The sequence below is a fragment of the Uranotaenia lowii genome, chromosome 2, assembly GCF_029784155.1.
Source record: "Uranotaenia lowii strain MFRU-FL chromosome 2, ASM2978415v1, whole genome shotgun sequence".
Lineage (NCBI taxonomy): Eukaryota > Metazoa > Arthropoda > Insecta > Diptera > Culicidae > Uranotaenia > Uranotaenia lowii.
In genome coordinates, this window is record NC_073692.1 from 181,847,596 (window position 1) to 181,869,748 (window position 22,153).

Here is a 22,153-nt window from a genome sequence, read left to right on the forward strand (position 1 = left end):
ATCTCTTCAGGTGGACTACGACCACTGGTGATAGAAATATTGATAGGCAGATGATCGCTTCCCTGAGGGTCTTGGATTACCTTCCACGTACAATCCAAGCTCAGAGAGGAAGAAGCTAAAGAAAGGTCTAAAATACTATGCTGTGATTGGGATCCATTAATTCGAGTCACTTCCCCATTGTTTAAGACAGTCATGTTGAAGTCGTCGCACAGCTCATAAATAATGTTAGCACGATCATCATCACGTGAGCTACCCCAGCCCACGCCATGGGAATTGAAATCTCCCAGAACTAACCGGGGTTCTGGGAGAAGTGAAATAATATTCGCCAATTGGTTCCGGTTCACGCTTGAATTTGGCGGAATATATACCGAGGCTAGGCAAAGGTCTTGGCCTTTAATTCTAGCTTGGCAACTGACGACTTCAATACCCGGAGATGGTTGTAATGGAATACGATAGAAAGAGTGGCATTTCTTGATCCCCAAAAGAACACCACCCCCTCTTTGCCCATCTCGATCCAGGCGAATAATATTGTGGCTATGGAAGTTGAAATCAGTGTTTGGAGAGAGCCAAGTTTCGCATAAGGCGAACACATCACAATTCAAATTGTGTACCAATACTTTAAAGGAGTCTAATTTTGGTAAAATACTTCTGCAGTTCCATTGCAATACAGAAACAATTTCTCTTACCTCAGTGGACGAGTTATTCATCAAAAGAAATTGCTTCTGCGATGAGGGTCATAGTACAAGCTTTCTTTTTCAAGACTTCTCTCAAAAGAGGTACAAACATATTAATCATAGTCCTCCAACCTGCTGGTACACTGAAAAAGTCCAAGATGAACGAAACAATTTCCGAAAATTTCATCTTACCATCAGACGAAAAGCTGGGCAAACTGTTCGACGATGGATCAGATGCAGTTTCTCTGGGAATTGTTACATCCTTGTTAGTTACTGATGGTCCTGAATTCTGAAGGGAAGTCTGGGGTTTTGACTTCCTCGAAAGTGGGGGGAAGTCCTTCGGGGAGGGATTTAAACCCGTAGGTTTCTGAATAGGAGGGGTAGAATTACTATTCCCACTTTGAGGATTTTTAGTTTTATTAACTTTGCTGGCAGCTAATCTGGGTTGTGTGTTAGTTGTGCGTTTCCTTTTTGGAGCCTGTGAAACATTTTTTTTAACAAATGGCCCAGCTGATGTTCCTTCGCATGGATCCTCCCCTTCGGATTCATAGTCGCTTAGAAGGCCAAACTGGTTCTCTGAGACGATTGGCAAAGACTTCATCAGCATGTCTCTATATGATTTTTTAGAGCGAGTTTTCAAAGAAGTCTTGATTTTTTCCCGGCGCGATATGTACTTCGGACACGCCGAGAGAGCATGAGATTCCTCGCCTGTGCAATACAAACACTTGCTTACTGCTTGTATTTCACACGAAGCTTCCGCATGCTTCTCCCCGCACTTAGAGCAGCGTGCCTGATTGCAACAGTAAGCGGCCGTATGATCCAACTGCTTGCAATTCTGGCAGAACATGACCGAAGGCACATAAAGTCTCACAGGTAGACGAACCTTCCCGATCGCAACGTAATCAGGAAGTGCAGTGCCGGAAAAGGTAACGCGATAGGAGTTCGACAGGGAAAATGTTCGTTCTTCCCCCTCGCCTGATGCTGATTTCAACTGACGCGCGTCCAGCACCTTGACCGTGGGAAGACCAGGGTCTTTGAATCGGCCAACCCCGGAGTTCACAAGATCATCGACGGTCAAACCCTCTTCGGTTACCACTCCGTCGATTTCCACGTCACGAGCGGGAACGTATACGCGGTATTCGATCGTAAACTTCGGGTCACAAGCAATGGCATTTGCTTCCTTCAGGCTACCAACAACAATGCGCATCTTGTGCGGTCTCATCGGCTGGTAGCTGATTACGGAAGGGTAAGATCTGTCGAGGTCTCGGGCGATGGAAATCACATTAGGTGATTTCCCGTTCATTTTGGACCGGATATAAACTACCCAGGGCCCCGTCGATTCAGGTTGGTAAACCCGACGGCGAGGGGGCGGTTTAGGCAGCTCGTTAACTTCTTGAGGGGCTGGTGATGGTGGGGAGTTGCCAAACACAAAGGGAACTTGAGGGTAAGGGGTCTGTGGGAGGGGGGAAGGAGTATCTTCCGTGTCCGAGAGGTACATCGGTTGAATGATGATATTTTGGGAAGACTGTTGTTCCAAAAGATATTCTTCGGAGAGATCGTCCTCTCTAAAAGGAGGATGCATGCCTTCCTCGTCGCCGTCATCCGTTAGTCGGTTGCTTTCCGACATAACGGGCAAGAGTGGAGAGTCAAAACCTTTATAAAAAAAAACTCAAACAAAATTTTGTTTGAGAAAAAAGAATAAAAAAAAACTAATATAAAATATAGTAGGAACAAAAGAAAAGGAAAATATAAATAAAAGATATAAATAAAACCAAAAAGAAAAAAAAAACTTTTTTGGAAAAAAGTATAAAAACCAAAAAAAAATTATTTCGAGCCACCCTAGTTGGTCGAACCACTCTAACACAACTGGTTTCGAACGAACAACGTGGTTTCCTATCGGTCTATTATGACGATTGACCTTGCTGGCTGGCAATCGTATACAACAGCGGGGCCTTTTGTTTTCGGCTGATGATGGTCTTCTGCGATGCCGCGCACAAAACTTTATCACTTTCGGGTATATCTGATAACAGAGTGCCCTAACGGAACACACATCCGGATGATCAGGGCAAAATTCTTCACACACTATGCTATTTACGGAACACTAGCAGGAGCAACGAAACACTACCGCTTGTGGCGAGTGATGTGGAACGAATGAAATTATTCGTATGTTACTATGAAAATAAAATCCAACGGGGTATTATAATGTTCAAAATAACATAGCTTACCTCTTAAAAATGTTTTATCATATGGCAAAGCAGAGTGGTTCCTAGCAGATGTTTGCCACTACCGCCAGTCTCCGAGAAATCTGTCCGTGCCGTTCTGATGAGGTGAAATAATTTTCCTCCGATTGCGGGTTCATTTCTTCGCATAGTTCTCGTTAGTTATGCTATTTTTTCCTGCAAATCATTCAGCGAAATCTCTTGGTTCCTTCTTGTAACAAATTCTTCCGATCAACTACGAGAAAAAAAAATTAAGGTTATGGTAATTTGGAAGTGTCCCTAAATTTTATTCATCAAAACTGTTTTTTTTATAGTGATAGCTTAATAGATACTTACGCGTTAATTGTAATCTTTATCTTATACATAAAGTCACTATAATAAACTAAAACCAGCGATTTCACTGCGAAGCTGTTAAAAAAAAACAAACACGAACTCTTGCAAAGATGGCTGTATCATATATTTTGCGGTTGAAATTTAACCATTTTGCTGCTTATTCATTAGAACTCACAAAATGCTTGAATTTTAACAGTTCATTACGGTTGAAAAACAACAATAATGGCAGTTCTATCAAAAATCTCAAAATATGGTTCAAGAAAAGTCATTAATGGTTGAAAAAATATGAGCGTGTAGAGGACATGCAAGGTTCTTAGATACACTACACTCAGAAATGAAAAAAATATGAAAATTATTATATTTCAATAACTCCGATATTTCTCTGACATTAATATCCAGAAATATTAAAAAATAACTATTTCAGATATTTAAATTTATGCATCCGAATAATTTCTTGGCGTGTAATGATCCAATGCATAAAATTTAATAACCGAGAAATTATATATTATTTTGTTCAAACAAACGCTTTGTGCGTTTGAGTCCCAACTAAACGGGTATGAGCACATGCTAGATTCTTCAGTTGCTAAATGCCTTTCAACTTGACTGCATGCAGATTCCATTCTCTTTAAATATTTATCTGAATCGTATTTAAAAAGGATGGACTCAATTGCAGCATGTAATATTACCAGCGAAATGCACATGTTTTTATGCTATGGTCAATTATGCACATTGACCATAGAACATGGACGAAAATCAAACGATTTTCATTTGGTTTTTCTGTTTATTTCTGCTTTAAGCGTTTGCCTTTACGTTACGGCTCAAACTTTTATTTCTGACCACCAGATGTCGTTCCATAACATTTCTCAATGCATAAATTTTAATCGCAGAAATATTTCCCAGTGAGAAATATCCCAGTAATTACACCATGAGAAATATCCGTGTGCGTAAAGAGGGAGATATGTGAAAATACCTAAAATATAACTGTTTGATATTTTATTTATTTCTGAGTGTAGGTTCTCCGACTTTCACAGTAAGTAGGCGAGGAGTGAGCGGGGCTCTTAATGAGTTTGTTTATTTTTTGCTCAGCTTTTCTGGGGTTTGTTGGTAAACAAACTTCATGAGTTCCATATAGTTGCATAGCCTACACGCTAACTTTTGGCTACCCCTTAACGAATACTTTTGACCCGTTATTCAATAAGACTGGGAGAACTCCTTTTTTCGGATAAAGCCCCTTTACCCTTTAAGGGGTACTCAGCTTGATAACGCTTGTACCGGATGAAAATTACCCCTCATTTTAAAAGCATAGCGGAGAATTACCCCTTATTTCAAACGCTTGCGGCTTTTCGAGAAATATTCATGCATGGAGTTCTGAATCAAAATAAAGTGAAATATTGGCGATTTTATAAAACATTTATTAACTAGATTCATAAATAATTGGATTGTGCACATAATTACCGGTCCGATTTCTGTAACGTTCCGAGTTGTTTTGTTCGTTAGTTCCTTTTCTGTTGCATTAGACCTGGACCTTTTCCTTGTCGAATTGAGATGACCGAAACTGAAAATAATGTTAACTTTGGATAACTTGAAAACCACTTAATATATCGTTAAAAAACTTACGATCAAATCCGCAAAGGTCACTGAGAGAACTGCCATCTTTGTGCTGCAGAGTAGATTGCGAAATAAGTATCAGCCGAACAACTTATGGAATGATCTGGCGAGAAAAATTTATTTAAATAACACAATAACGAATTCATTTTATTAACAAAAACTTACCAAGATCAAGACCACAGAAAAATTGCACCGTTACTTCGACAAGATATAAAACTACCCTTTTCAAACGGACTCGAACTTTTTAAAATAAGGGGTAATATTGATCCGATAAAATGACCCGTTATTTGACAGATCGTGAGGTTCTCAATAACGGGTCAATTTTACGCCTTTAAGGGGTAGCCAAAAGTTAGCGTGTACACGCTAACTTTTGCACGCTAACTTTTGGCTACCCCTTAAAGGCGTAAAATTGACCCGTTATTGAGAACCTCACGATCTGTCAAATAACGGGTCATTTTATCGGATCAATATTACCCCTTATTTTAAAAAGTTCGAGTCCGTTTGAAAAGGGTAGTTTTATATCTTGTCGAAGTAACGGTGCAATTTTTCTGTGGTCTTGATCTTGGTAAGTTTTTGTTAATAAAATGAATTCGTTATTGTGTTATTTAAATAAATTTTTCTCGCCAGATCATTCCATAAGTTGTTCGGCTGATACTTATCTACTCTGCAGCACAAAGATGGCAGTTCTCTCAGTGACCTTTGCGGATTTGATCGTAAGTTTTTTAACGATATATTAAGTGGTTTTCAAGTTATCCAAAGTTAACATTATTTTCAGTTTCGGTCATCTCAATTCGACAAGGAAAAGGTCCAGGTCTAATGCAACAGAAAAGGAAATAACGAACAAAACAACTCGGAACGTTACAGAAATCGGACCGGTAATTATGTGCACAATCCAATTATTTATGAATCTAGTTAATAAATGTTTTATAAAATCGCCAATATTTCACTTTATTTTGATTCAGAACTCCATGCATGAATATTTCTCGAAAAGCCGCAAGCGTTTGAAATAAGGGGTAATTCTCCGCTATGCTTTTAAAATGAGGGGTAATTTTCATCCGGTACAAGCGTTATCAAGCTGAGTACCCCTTAAAGGGTAAAGGGGCTTTATCCGAAAAAAGGAGTTCTCCCAGTCTTATTGAATAACGGGTCAAAAGTATTCGTTAAGGGGTAGCCAAAAGTTAGCGTGTGGCTACCCCTTAACGAATACTTTTGACCCGTTATTCAATAAGACTGCACGCAGAAAAAGAACGGGGAGTCGATTCAACAAAACGTTTTGTTAATTTATTTTGTTTTATCAATGCAGATCTTTAGGTAGTTTTCGTGCCAAACTTTAATTGAAACAAATCTAGGAGTTTTGTTATGTTTACAAAATTAGTTGCACCCCTTGTATTGCAGGGAGTTTCCGCCGAATTATTTTAACAAAAAAAAATTTTATAGTTTCTATTTCAAATGTGGATGGCTTTAAATTAAAAATGAGTTTGTATTCATGAGCGTGTTTGTTGTTTGACGGATTTTGACGTAAGCGAAAGAAAAAGAAAAAGAAATTTTTTGTCGAGTTGCCGAATTGCCGCGAACAAATCATGACCAGCAGTTGCTGCTGGTCGGAATCTTTGGATTTACCATGGATTAGGTAAATTTCATTAAATTGTGATTACTGATTGAAAAAAATTATAAAAATTTCTTATTTCTTACAGAGGTGGAATCTGGACAGAGGACGAAAGAGGCGGCTGGTGAAACAAATTCCATCGGTCAGTTAAGTCGACAGCCATCATCACCTGGTTTATCATTCGATAAGGTAAGTTTTAAAGTGTTCAACCGGCTGGAAACTGCTGAAAACCGGCTGTTTTCACATTTGATAAGTGTTCTCTAATTTTGTTCATTTCTTTCTGTGTCCATTTCAGATGTTACGAAGTCGCAACATTCGCGTTGCGGTTTCCGTTCATCTCGGGAAGATACACCAACCGCCCAAAGGTGGACATCAGGGGTCAGAGGAACAAATGATGTCGTCGATACCCATACTAGTACTGATGTTGCAGCTGTAGGTTGGATAATAAATTTGTTGAAAAAATTAATCGTTTTTTTTTTCAATTTATGAAGAAAATTCAAAAAAATATAAAAAATAAATAAAAATACCCTTTTAATCAAATATTATGGCTGATTTATTAGAAACCTTAAGTTTTTTGTTATTTTGAACCGTCAAAATTTGATTTAGAACCACTTAACGAATGTTTTTAGTTTTACCCAAAATTTTATTATTTCGGCCAAAACTTGGTTCTATTTTCAAAAAGGGCTGATATTGTTTAAACAAAAACAAAAAGATGAAATCAAAGTGGTTATTTTTATCAAAATGGACTAAAATATATTTGTGCTTTTTCCCAACCAAAATTTTTATTATTTGTGCCCCAAATTTTGTTGTACTTACAAAATATTTTTCTGCGTGTGGGAGAACTCCTTTTTACGGATAAAGTCGCTTTACCCTTTAAGGGGTACTCAGCTTGATAACGCTCTAGCGGATGAAAATTACCCCTTATTTCAAACGATCGTATCGGATGAAAATTACCCCTTATTTCAAACGCTTGGTTATGGTGGCTGTTTCAGGAGCTGCTTATGGAAAATTTTTTTCCGGAGAAATAAATTGCAACAAAATATCATGTTTCATTCGGTTTATTCACATGAAAACAATTGAAAACTATATAAAATTTAGTTTTTTTTATTTACCCATCAATTCATCGCGATTCGGGTTTCAAACATCGGATGTTTTCGTCGCGCTCTTCTGATACCTGGGATTTCTGAAATAATAACGTGAATGATAATATTATTGAAGAAAACAATAAAAAATTTCAAGGAAATACTTACAATCTTTCTCATCACTATCAATATACCGGGAAAATAACGACGCTTTGAATGTAACAACACCTGTAACTACCCCTTTTGAAAAAAAGCGAGCTTTTTGAAATAAGGGGTAATATTGATCCGATAAAATGACCCGTTATTTGACAGATCGCGGAGGTTCTCAATAACGGGTCGATTTTACGCCTTTAAGGGGTAGCCAAAAGTTAGCGTGTACATAGAAAAAATGGCTGAATCGGGAATTCCCCAGACAGGAAAAATCGCCCGAAAACGGCCCGATTTTTGTCCGTACATCTGCTCGATCGGTCCGAAATCGTATAAGAAATCGGGCCGAGTTTAGTAGAAAATCGTGCGAAAATGAAACACTTTTTCGGGCGACGATAAGTTTTTTCAACCAGTTCGAGCAGATCAAATGTCAAAACAAGCGGACCGTTTTCCAACTGAATCTGAACGGTTTTCGAACCGTTTCTGGGCCGATTGCCATCGTCCCTCCAAAATGAAGGACCGATTTCGGGCCGAAACCGAACGCATTTTCGAACGAATTTCAGACCGATCGTACGGATCGAGCCTTTCAAATGTCAAAACAAACGGGCCGAATCCGAACCGAAACCGAACGCATTTTCGAGAGATTTTCGGGCCGATTGTACGGATCGAGCATTTCAAATACCAAAACAAAAGGTTCGTTTTCGGGCTGAAACCGAACGGATTTTCGAATAGTTTTTGGACCGATTACCATGGTATTTTATTTTCCAATTTTTTTTTATTTACATACAATTTACGAATACAATCCATTATAACTCAGTTAGTATACCAATATTTAAAGCTAATTCTGAAGTAATTCAAATCATTTGTTTGGTAATAAAGAATTACTATTGACAAACCCTGAATCTTTGCCCTTCTGCCTGAATATATTTGTCTCAATTGAACTGCTTAGCCGTGCTGTTCTTCTTAGCGATTCTTGAATCATACAAATCTAATGGTGCCTAAAATATAAGTACACAAAAATTCACTTCCTGCCTTATTATTGTAGAATATACATTTTTCCTAGCCAAAAAATATTTTATGTTAAGTTGCAATTTGTCATTGCTTAGCAATTGTCTCGGGGCTCCACACAACAATTAACTGCTTTTCCGAAGTTTTATCGGTGGATTAACCTCTTTGCCACATTTGTTTGCTTACACCAGGAAGTCACGGAAGATGGCAGATTATGAATTTTCGCTCGACAATTCTCGACGGGCCAAGATGCGCCTTTTGCCAACCTAAAAAGATAAATTTGAAATATTTTTCTCTTTTTTTTTATTTTATCAATGGATCAGTTGCCATCGAAATTGTTAAAACTCTTTTAGCCGGAATTTTATCAAATCTCAATAAATTAATGTTTCAATCAATGTAATTGACAAATGGTGATTGTATTATTTTACTCACGGAAATCACAAAAATAATCTAAATAGCTAGGGCTAGATCAATGAAGGAACTTTAAAGTAGGAATAAAACTTTTAGAAATATCATTTTTAGTCAATGCCTGACAATATTTAGATAAGGAAAAAATAAATATATAATCCATTGATTTTTTTGGAACTAGTAAATGAGAATTACGTATTACGAAACATTGAATAATGAAATTGAAAATATTGAAGAATTCCCAAAACTAGGAAACTTCTTATTCACGTATTGTTCAATAAAAAATCCAATATGGTGATTGAATGTTCCTTCGAATTTTTCTATAAGAGATTTTTCAATGAAGGCCTGTTCACAAATTCAGAAACATGTTAATTCGATACCTTATAAATATCTGACTGTAATATTCTCACTACTCAAACCTCACTTATAGTTTAATATTAACGAAGGAACGTTTTTATGTTCAATTCAATTCCAAACAAAAATCATTACCTTATTTTCAGCAGGCAAAAACATCATCGTAACGAATTTTCGTTATGTTTATGTTCACCACCGGTACAACAGTTAACTGTTAGCACCATTAGAAGACTTATTACTTGATGACTTCACCTAAGGGAATTCCAGATAGATGTTGCATCTCTTAGTTGAGCTGGATGAAATTTTGCTATATTGTATATAATACAATGTAGTACTTGTTGAAACAGATGATGCCGCCATGATTTTAACTTGTTTGTTTTTCTGCCAGTTCTAAAGGCTGATATCGAGATCATCGGGTCCACTGGCCAGCTGTGTCTGCGGCAATGTTCGATCTATCGACACACCCGTCGTGTTTCTCTAGGTAGTGCAATTTCATGGAAGGTTTCATTAACCTTAAATCGTATGAATGAAACGGTACGACAGTCCGTGGCCGAATGTCCCGGTATGCCGAAATTTCCATTAACGGAGAAGCATCTCCGAGAAATGATTAATCCAAAACGTTGTTAGTCACGAGAACGTAGTTCGGCTTTTTCGTTTCCTACCAAGCTGGAAGAGAAAAAAAAACTAATTATTATTTCAGGTATAAATAGCTTTTATTTAGTTAAAACTAGCTGACCCGGTAAACTTCGTTTTACCCGTTACTTAATAAATCGATGGAAAATGTTTACAGTTCTTAAACTTTTTCGAGCTCGTGAATCAGTTTTAATAAAAACCGTCTTCAAGTTGTTCGAGTTTAATCCCGTTTCTAGTTGATTTTGTATAGGAGCCTCCTTCCATGAAAAGTGAGATTCTTGAAACTATTATACAAACCATCTCTGACACAAAAAACCCTCGGATACCAAATTTCACTTCATTCCGACCGACCATTCATACGTGATGTTATCACAAAGAAAACGCCTCCATTTTTATATATAAGAAGATGTGAAGAGATAATTTTGTATGGGGACCCCCCTTTCATAAAAAGTGAGATTCTTGAAACTATTATACAAACCATCTCTGACCCAAAAAACCCTCGGATACCAAATTTCACTTCATTCCGACCGACCATTCATACGTGATGTTATCACAAAGAAAACGCCTCCATTTTTATATATAAGAAGATGTGAAGAGATAATTTTGTATGGGGACCCCCCTTTCATAAAAAGTGAGATTCTTGAAACTATTATACAAACCATCTCTGACCCAAAAAACCCTCGGATACCAAATTTCACTTCATTCCGACCGACCATTCATACGTGATGTTATCACAAAGAAAACGCCTCCATTTTTATATATAAGAAGATGTGAAGAGATAATTTTGTATGGGGACCCCCCCTTCATAAAAAGTGAGATTCTTGAAACTATTATACAAACCATCTCTGACCCAAAAAACCCTCGGATACCAAATTTCACTTCATTCCGACCGACCATTCATACGTGATGTTATCACAAAGAAAACGCCTCCATTTTTATATATAAGAAGATGTGAAGAGATAATTTTGTATGGGGACCCCCCTTTCATAAAAAGTGAGATTCTTGAAACTATTATACAAACCATCTCTGACCCAAAAAACCCTCGGATACCAAATTTCACTTCATTCCGACCGACCATTCATACGTGATGTTATCACAAAGAAAACGCCTCCATTTTTATATATAAGAAGATGTGAAGAGATAATTTTGTATGGGGACCCCCCCTTCATAAAAAGTGAGATTCTTGAAACTATTATACAAACCATCTCTGACCCAAAAAACCCTCGGATACCAAATTTCACTTCATTCCGACCGACCATTCATACGTGATGTTATCACAAAGAAAACGCCTCCATTTTTATATATAAGAAGATGTGAAGAGATAATTTTGTATGGGGACCCCCCTTTCATAAAAAGTGAGATTCTTGAAACTATTATACAAACCATCTCTGACCCAAAAAACCCTCGGATACCAAATTTCACTTCATTCCGACCGACCATTCATACGTGATGTTATCACAAAGAAAACGCCTCCATTTTTATATATAAGAAGATGTGAAGAGATAATTTTGTATGGGGACCCCCCTTTCATAAAAAGTGAGATTCTTGAAACTATTATACAAACCATCTCTGACCCAAAAAACCCTCGGATACCAAATTTCACTTCATTCCGACCGACCATTCATACGTGATGTTATCACAAAGAAAACGCCTCCATTTTTATATATAAGAAGATGTGAAGAGATAATTTTGTATGGGGACCCCCCCTTCATAAAAAGTGAGATTCTTGAAACTTTTATACAAACCATCTCTGACCCAAAAAACCCTCGGATACCAAATTTCACTTCATTCCGACCGACCATTCATACGTGATGTTATCACAAAGAAAACGCCTCCATTTTTATATATAAGAAGATGTGAAGAGATAATTTTGTATGGGGACCCCCCTTTCATAAAAAGTGAGATTCTTGAAACTATTATACAAACCATCTCTGACCCAAAAAACCCTCGGATACCAAATTTCACTTCATTCCGACCGACCATTCATACGTGATGTTATCACAAAGAAAACGCCTCCATTTTTATATATAAGAAGATGTGAAGAGATAATTTTGTATGGGGACCCCCCCTTCATAAAAAGTGAGATTCTTGAAACTATTATACAAACCATCTCTGACCCAAAAAACCCTCGGATACCAAATTTCACTTCATTCCGACCGACCATTCATACGTGATGTTATCACAAAGAAAACGCCTCCATTTTTATATATAAGAAGATGTGAAGAGATAATTTTGTATGGGGACCCCCCTTTCATAAAAAGTGAGATTCTTGAAACTATTATACAAACCATCTCTGACCCAAAAAACCCTCGGATACCAAATTTCACTTCATTCCGATCGACCATTCATACGTGATGTTATCACAAAGAAAACGCCTCCATTTTTATATATAAGATGTGAAGAAGAGATAACTTTGTATGGGGACCCCCCTTTCATAAAAAGTGAGATTCTTGAAACTATTATACAAACCTTCTCTGACCCAAAAAACCCTCGGATACCAAATTTCACTTCATTCCGACCGACCATTCATACGTGATGTTATCACAAAGAAAACGCCTCCATTTTTATATATAAGATTCTGATTATTAGTCGGAATCCAGAATATGTAGAATAAATGAATCTAAATAATGTTCAAATTTACATTGAAATTGCTCCGCGAAAATCGCAAACACGGGTAAGGTGCAAACAAGGCAGTTTTTGCTTCATAAAAAAAAACATCCAAAAAATCAACATCCGGCGTCAGAAATCATTGAGTAGCTTTTTTATATGATTTTTTAGATGTATGAAAACGATTTTGTTTGCACTTACCTCATGTGAGATAGTATTGTAATATTTTCCATCAACTCACCTCACCTAATCCAATCGATCACGGCCAACATTATCGATTTTTTGCTGAAAGTTTTGTTCTCGTGATGGATGGAATTACTGTTCGTTGTTTGTCTTTACATGGCAAGTTGCCATTGGCAACTATTTACACCGCTTGATTCACCATCAGGGTTATTCCAGTAGTCTTCCGTTTGTCACTTTCCTCCCATGTTCCGATGCTTCCGGTAGATAAATTATCGTAACCACTGTTGGTTCCATCACCTTTCAGTGAGTTCCCTTAGAGACTTTCGCGCTTCATACAATGTGGATTTCAGTCTTTTTCAGCTCGATTATAACTATCGATTTGAGCAACCGCCTTGAGCATATTTAGCCCTTCCTGTAGATTCTATGGTACTGAAACTTCGTTGAAGTTCGGTACCTAGCGAAACATAGGATTTAATCGTGCTTCAATTCTAAAGCACTTTATTGCTTTATCATTACGCTGGTTTACGTCCCGCTCCGGTGGCAGCCAAAGATTGTCAATGTAATAATTCTTCAACTAAGGTAGTCAGAAAACAATATTTATTACACGACGGTTAAATTACATGTTGTCGGTTCTTCACTTCTAAATTGACTGACGCAGCAACTCACTTTCTAGCTGTACAAAGGTGTCCCTACAATAATGCATGTATGTGTGATGGGAAAGGTAGGAACAGAGAATAGAAACACTGAACAAATAATTCACATTTATTACACGTATTCTTTTTTTTTTTTTTTTTTTTTTTTGTTAGTAAGAAAGTTATAGGAAATGTTAGGGATAGTATAGACGCAGTAGTTAGTACTGCCATTGGCCATAACGTTTTGGTGGCACAACAATCCTTCCACTTCGAGTCATTTGAGGTGCATTTGATGGCGAGTCTGATGACTGACTAGAGAACGAGTGGAACGAATCATCCTCAGATTCTAAGTCACTAAACCCCAGGAAATCAGGCTCATCAGTATCAGTAGGTGGAGGAGAATAAGAGATATTTTCAGGGATTATTTCATTGCGTACGTACGGAAGACTTACAACCTTTTGAGATGGAGAATCAACTGTTTTTGGGGATACATTTTCATCAAGTATTATTTCTTCCAAATTTACTTCGCTGTTAACCGTAGGCGATAAGAAACGACGATTTCGACGAAAATGATTTCCAAAGTCATCTTTGACAACATATGATCGATTGTTCACGTTTCTAGTTATAACACCATAGCGCCACTCTCTAGAGTTCTTCCGAAACATGACCTTCTGTCCCACTATCAACAGTGACAAAGGCTTTGCATTTCTATCATAGTACTTCTTCTGATTCTCACGCTTTTTTTTCGTGTTTACGACTTATTAATGTATTATTAACATCAAGCTTGACCAACAGCGACTCATCAATCGGTAAACGGGTTTTCAACTGCCTTCCAAAGAACAGTTGGGAGGGAGACATCTGCATGCTAGCTACTGGCGTTGTATTGTATTCCAGAAGACGATATTGGTATTGTTCTACATCATCGGCCTCATAACACCTTTTTAGTATATTCTTGGCGATTGCAACTGCTTTCTCGGCAAGACCATTGCTCTGAGGGTAACGAGGACTCGAAAACTTCAATGATATGTTGTTCCTGTTTGCATACTTATCGCATTCCAATGAATTGAACGGCACGTTATCACTGCGAATTTCTGTAGGGTAACCATAATGATCAAACATTTTATCAAATATCTTACATACACTGGACATTGTTTTATCTGGCAGTTTATCACAACAAATCCAGCCTGAATAAGCATCAATAACCACTAACCAGTCGTGACCACCATATTCGAAGATGTCAGTGGAAACTTTTTGAAAAGGATAGTCTGGAAGTGAGTCTTGTTCGAGGGGCTCTTTCTGGTTGTTTCGTTTGAATTTTTCACAAATTATACATGTTTCTACTAATTCTTTCAGATCGTTCGTCATACATGGCCAGAAGAACTGCATTCTGGCTCTGGCAAGTGTTTTTTCGATCCCGAGATGTGGTGCATGAAGCCATTTGCAGATAAGCGCTTGCAATTCGGTTGGAATAACTAGTCTATGGTTTTTGAAAAGTAATCCGTTTTCATAATGCAACTCTTGACGAAATTTATAGAAGAGTTGACCTAAGTCATCCAGAGCGTGAAACGAAGGCCATCCACATCGGACATATGTAACGATCCGCTTGTACCGTTCATCCTTACTCAGAGTCTCTATATAGCGGTTATAATTCTCTTCGGACATGCATGCACGTTTAGTTAAACTGTGTACCATTCCTTCAAGCTGCGGGTCACTTTCTTCAGTGGTTTTTAAAGCAGCTCTTGATAAGCAATCTGCTACTAGCATATTCTTTCCTGGTAAATACACCAGAGATAATCCTGGATATTTGAGCAAAGCTAAAAACATTCGTTGCAATCGTGGAGTGACGTCATCTATATCCCGCTTAATAAGGCTCTCGAGTGGTTTATGATCAGATTCTACCACGAATTCTCTTCCGTATAAGAAATTATGAAACCGAGTGCACGCGAAAACGACAGCGAGCAACTCTTTCTCAATTTGAGCCCATTTCTGCTCACTTTGGGTCAACGTACGAGATGCAAACGCAACAGGACCATTATCTTGCAAAAGTACACATCCTAGACCATCTTTTGAGCTGTCTGTTTGCACCTTACATGGTTTTGTGGGATCAAAAATTGCTAGCACCGGTGCCTTCCCTAACGACTCGCATATATCGCTGAACTCTTCATCATGTTTAGCTGTCCAGTTCCATTCGACTCCATTGTGAGTTAGGTTACGTAGATTGGCAGTACGCTTAGACAAATTTGGGATAAATTTTGCCAAATATTTTAGCAATCCAAGAAGTCTGGAAACATCTGTCACGTTAGTTGGTTTAGGCATGAGCGTAACTGCTTTAACATCCTTGTCTAAGGGAGATATTTCTCCTTCGCCAATTGTATGGCCCATAAATTTTACCCGTTTCTGACGGTACTGTAATTTATCTGGGTTAAATTTAACATTATTTTGCAAAGCTCTATCTACAACTCGAGACAAAATCAGATCATGTTCATGCTCATCAATTCCTGCAATCGCCATGTCGTCAAAATAGATCTCTACACCAGCTATGTCACCAAATATTTGCACCATCCGTCGTTGGAACATTTCAGGTGCGCTATTCAATCCAAATGGAACTCTATTCCATCTGAATCTCCCAAAAGGGGTCATAAATGTTGTCAAATTTGAACTTTGCTCATCTAGTTTCATTTGCCAAAACCCGCTACTCAAGTCCAATACAGAAAATACACTTTTACCTGACAAACGACTGAACAGATCTTCTTGCGTAGGAATCAAATAATGTTCTCGCTTAATACACAGGTTAAGGGGTTTGGGATCTAGACATATACGCAACTTGCCGTTAGGCTTTTCAACCACCTGCATATTACTTACCCAATCTGTGGGGTAATCAACCGGAGAAATTATATTTTGCTTAACCATGTGATCCAACTCTTCCTTAACTCGGTCATACAACGCCAGAGGTATTCGTTTTTTATAATGTAATGTTGGGATAGAATTAGGTTTCAGCGAAATGGAGTTTGTCCCGGGAAACTCTCCCAAACCCTCGAAGAGATCGATAAAACGGTTCACAAAATCATTCTTATTATTTGGAATATCTAAATTTTTATTAATATTACACAACCGCCTAATTAAACCAAATTCACTACAAGTATTAAGTCCAAGAAGGGGTTCGAATCCATCATCAACAATCAAGAACTGAGCAGACTGGGGAACGTTTGTTAAGGGGTCGAGACAAGTCAGTTGTGCTTTTCCATGGATGTTTATTCTATTACTACTATAATCATATACGGGACCATCTTCAAAGCACTTAATAGGACCACCTAGTTTCTTAAAGATGTTTAAAGGGACGCAATTCACATCTGAGCCGGTGTCCAATTTAAAATCGATGGGTAAATTATTAATATGATAAGTCTTTTTCCATCTTTTCACGGGGGTACATTCATGGACACTAGAGCTTACTCTGTAGGGGATAGGGGAATCATTTTTCACACTACATGCATTATAGACCTCATTTATCTTACCTGCGTCAGTCCAGTTAATTGATTGCACAGAATTTCTCCATCCACCGGGTGGGGTCGCCTGGTTGACCCTGTTGTGGTTTCCTCCAGATGAGAGTGCCTGGTTGGCACGGTTGCTCTTTCCTCCGGTTGGAGTCGCCTGGTTGACCCGGTTTCCATTCGTTTCCTCCTTCTTGCGACAGAACGCTTTAAAATGCCCGAGTGCTCCACAAGAATGGCACACGGCTTTTGATGCTGCACAAGTTTGACGATGATAACGAGTATACGGCTTTCCACAATTATAACAAGTTTTTCGAGTAATCGAATCTACAGATTCCTGGTTGTTCACTTCTGCCTGGTTCTGCTGTACTGCCTTCACTTCTAACGGCCCAGCTTTTCGATCGAGTAGCTGCCTGTTTTCTGATGCCGCCTCAAAAATTTTACAAATTTCGATTACTTTCGGCAAGGGATCATCCTTTCCATCCAGTAATTTCAGCTGCAGTTTCTTGTTTTGGACGCCTATTATAATCCTGTCACGAATCATTCGGTCTGAATATGGCATCTGGCAACCAGTGCACTTAAAATCGCAAAACTGCACCTGTGTGCGTAACTCCGTTTCAAAGTCACCGAACGACTGTTTTTCTTTTTGTGTCACTAGATTAAACTTAAAGGCTTCCATTGCCACATTCCTACGTGGCAAACAGTAGTTGTCAAACGCCGAAATCACTTCTGTTAGCGTACGTGTTGCATTTCGATTACGATCGTCTATTTCACCAACACCATCATTATCACCAGCAACAGCAAGCCCAACACCAACACCCCCAACAGCGGCACCTCCATCATCAGCGTCTTCTCTAAACATGTCTTCCACATTTCCATCATTCGGATACAAAGTATTATAAATCTCCACTCCTCGATGCCCAACCAGCCATAAGAATGTTGCAATCTTGTTTGCTTCACTTTCTCCCATTTTGTTGTTTGCTCTCAGGTAGATAGCAAACGACTGCTTCCAGCGGGGCCATTCTTTCGCGAGATTCGCCGTGTCCAGTGGCTGAGGCAAACGCATGTCGATTCCAGACGCCATCTTGAACACCAACGCGAACTTTTATTCCGCTCCCGAAACTAATTGCGTAATTCGAAAAACTTTTAACTGCACTAGTGAGATTGCGATTATTACGACTTCCGCATCCCACTTCTGACACCATGTAATAATTCTTCAACTAAGGTAGTCAGAAAACAATATTTATTACACGACGGTTAAATTACATGTTGTCGGTTCTTCACTTCTAAATTGACTGACGCAGCAACTCACTTTCTAGCTGTACAAAGGTGTCCCTACAATAATGCATGTATGTGTGATGGGAAAGGTAGGAACAGAGAATAGAAACACTGAACAAATAATTCACATTTATTACAGTCAATGTCGACAAGACGGCAATCTCGTCATAATTTTATCAGCAAAATCTGAAAATGGATCAATACTGTATAAATGATAAACTGATTTAAATGAATTATTGTTAAATTTATAACCTTTGTCAGACGGAACAATAAAGTAGCGCGGACGGATGAATTGTCTTCGTGGTCACCAGACGTCTGATTTGGCAAATGAAGTCCTCGAACTGATTCTGGTGTCATCGTTGTACCGTTGCTAGCATAAGAAAAAAAACAAATCAAAATCAGATCAGCCGCTTGAGTTTCATTTTACAAAAAAATAAAATAATTTATTAAACTTTCATTTTTCATCTCCTAGTAAAAAGTATTATCCAATCTTTTAAGATTATTCTCGATGATAAAGTAATTATGTTGGAATAAATTTTTGAAAGCATTATGGCCCTTATTCTACTCCGCACGTGAAGTGACGATAGTCGAGTCACTCGATTCCAGGAGTCGCTTTGGGTAAGGAACGTCACTTCGGACGAATTTTGGTAATGAACCTCTGTCACTTCACTTACTCTGACTATCTGAATAAGATGACTAGAGTCTTCTGACGGTGAGGTGACTCGACTATCGTCACTTCACGCGCGGCGCAGAATAAGGACAAATTTATTTCATTAAAGTTTATCTTACCGGTTTGTGGCCATTTTCAGTTGTATCGCCTAAATTTCTCCAGGTCATCATCAAACCACCACTGAACGTTCCGTAATGACATTATAATCTCTAAACCATTAGAAAGACAGGGCGGTTCGCAGCGATGGTGAACAAATGTCTAAACAAATCTAATGTTGCCTTCTGTAATGACATCTTTACAATTTCCACAATCTGTAAAAGAGAAAAAACATTGTTATGGAAAAAAAAAAATTTATCTTTTGTGAATGACAAATTTAAAACTTTTTTCACCTGGTATGACGTTCGACGATGTTGAACGTCAGGAGCAGGGACGGCGGCGTCAAATAAGAACTTTTCAGCCGTCGACATTCGGCAAGCAAAAACACTGCTTCTGCCAACCTGAATAGGTAAAATTTGGAATATAAGTAGCTACTATATTTGTTTCTAAATTGTCCAGTAAAACATTGCCATGACTATCAGGATAATTTTAAATTGCTAATTGAGTATAGATAATCATATTCTATACTCAATTAGCATTTCCAAGTTATCATCACGGGGACAAGAACGCCCTGATAAAATTTGCGCTCTAAAATGATAATTAAATTATTTACCTATTGTTGCTGCTGCTGCTGTTGCGTTTGCATCTAAATAGGTCCTCCCGATGATCCTCCGACTTGACACTGATCTTGGAAACTCTTAAATCACCAGCTTTCAATCAGGAGCGGGATTTCATCCGTTTTTTTTTTGGATTGAACATCATCATGGCTTATTGTGGATGCCGTAGAATTTTAACTCGAGGAAGGTTTTTTTTCTGGTCTATCTGTTTTCAAAGTTCCTTTGCTCGGTTTGCTTCGATGCTTGCTGTTGGGCTGTCTGTTGCTGTGGTTTGATAACGGAGGGCGGAGATTTGTCAACGGTCATCATTGTTGGGTTGGCTGTTTGTGGGGTGTCTTCCTAGTTGTTTCTGCTTGTTTTTTTATTGCGTTAAAATAGCATGAAGTCTTGTGGTAGTTATAACTCCTTTCGAAAATTTCAACCACCATGGAATGTTAATTTTAAATATCTTTTAACATTGCTTAACCGAATTTTCTTATTATTTTATCAAAAGTGAAATTGTGTTATTAATTTCCAATATTGCATTATTTTCAAGTGAAAATGGATTTATTCTAAAGTTATAGAAACATTAAAAACCGTTAAATTTCCATTTGGGCCAATTTAAGGTACGTAAACAAAAATTAAAAGAATAGCTTTTCTGCAGCCAGTTTTAATAAATAAAAAACATCTTAATTGATTGATTTGTTAATTTATAGAGGCTTTGAATAAGCTATATAACATCTTAAGTTTTGCCCCAGTATTCCAAATTTTAATTATTTATTTTGAATTCGAGGCGTGATTCAATATTTCTTAATACCTAATCGAAAGAAAAATAGGAACAAGATTTTGTTATGTTGATGTTTTCTAAGAAAACGATAATGGATTAAAAAAATATAAAAATAAGACTTTTTTATAGTAATTTAACCGAGTTAATTTCTCCTCGAAAAATAAACTTGATTATTAGTATCCAATCAATCAAACATTTTTGAAATTTGATTGCACCACAAGAATTAAAATTTAAATCTTGAAAATGATAAATTTAATAAGCAAATAGTTAATAATTGTGACAGCGGTACTCACCTTGCTTTCCACTTTGAAAAGAACACACCGAAAACTGATTTAAAATAATCCAAGTGAAGCCACCACCTCTGAGCGTGTCCAGAATCTGGATCCGGATACGATGTTCGGGATGACATTCCACCAAAGCTCGTACACACGTGACTTTTTCTTGGAAGCTTTATTTGTATGGAACGAAGTTTTCTATAAAAACAAAAAGGGGTTATAAAATGATATAAATAAAAATTGATTATTTAGTATTCAATCAATCAAACATTTTATAAATTTGGATCTAGATAAGATCCAAAAGAATTTAAATTAAAATCTTGAAAATGATAAATTTAATAAGCAAATAGTAAATATTTGTGACCACGGTACTCACCTTGCTTTCCACTTTGAAAAGAACACACCGTAAACTGATTAAAAGTAATCCAAATGAAGCCACCACCTCTGAGCGTGTCCGGGATCCGCATCCGGATACAATGTCCGGGATGACACTCCATGGACACTTCCTTGGAAGCTTTGTTGGCATGGGTCGATGTTTTCTGTGGGGACAATAATGGATTAGAAAATGATGTAAATAAAACTTGATTATTTAGGATTCAATCAAACATACCTTGCTTTTCATCAAATTATTGCTGGTCAATATTATATGGCTTCTTCTGTTTATACCGCTCAAAGCATTTCTGAGCACGAACAGCGGAAATGTCAGAAAAAGAACTGGGACAAATTTCAAACACACAATTTACACCAATCCTGCAGCAAAACAAAACACGCGCCCGGATTGCTGCGATTGAAAACTGCTCGTGTTTCGTTTTGTTCATCGCAGCACTGCAAAAAATATCGTCTGTTTTCGAGCAATCGAGCAGGCGGATGGAAATCGAGCCGAAAACGGATCGAATTCTAACCGCTGGAATTCGAGTGCTGGCATCTCTGTTTTGCAATCGGCCCGATTGAGCAAACCTTCCTGACAGGGTCGTTATTCGGGAACACCTCCTGAATATATACTCACCTTGAGGACATGGGCTGAGTGATGAGTGACAGTGATAAGAAATTTTAATATCCCTGTCAGGAACGTTTCCTCAATCGGGCCGATTGCAAAACAGACATGGTGGTACTCGAATTCTAGCGGTTAGAATTCGGTCGGTTATCGACTCGATTTCCATCCGCCTGCTCGATTGCTCGAAAACAGACGATATTTATCGCAGTGCTGCATGAACAAAACGAAACACGGGCAGTTTTCAATCGCAGCAATATCGGTGCGTGTTTCGTTTTGGGGCGTGATTGTTGTGAAGTGTTGTGAAATTTGGACGCAGTTCTGTTTCTGCCGTTTCCGCTGTTTGTTTTCAGAAATGCTTTTAGCGCTATGTAGAAGAAGCCATTGTCCGGCGATAATTTGATAAAAAGCGAGGTATGCTTGATTGATTGAATTCTAAATAATCAAGTTTTATTTTTATCATTCTCTAACCCATAAT

The 22,153-nt window shown here is 37.9% G+C and overlaps 1 protein-coding gene and 1 long non-coding RNA gene across 2 annotated transcripts in view; one reads left to right on the forward strand and one right to left on the reverse strand.

Moving 5' to 3' along the window:
- Positions 1-22,153, reverse strand: part of LOC129747999 (leptin receptor gene-related protein) — a 156,376-nt gene that overhangs the window by 16,946 nt on the left and 117,277 nt on the right. The gene's annotated exons all lie outside the window — the stretch shown is intronic.
- LOC129748000 (uncharacterized) lies at positions 6,314-6,906 on the forward strand. The gene is made up of 3 exons (XR_008737618.1): positions 6,314-6,464; positions 6,529-6,629; positions 6,736-6,906. It is a non-coding gene; the product is annotated as an uncharacterized LOC129748000 (long non-coding RNA).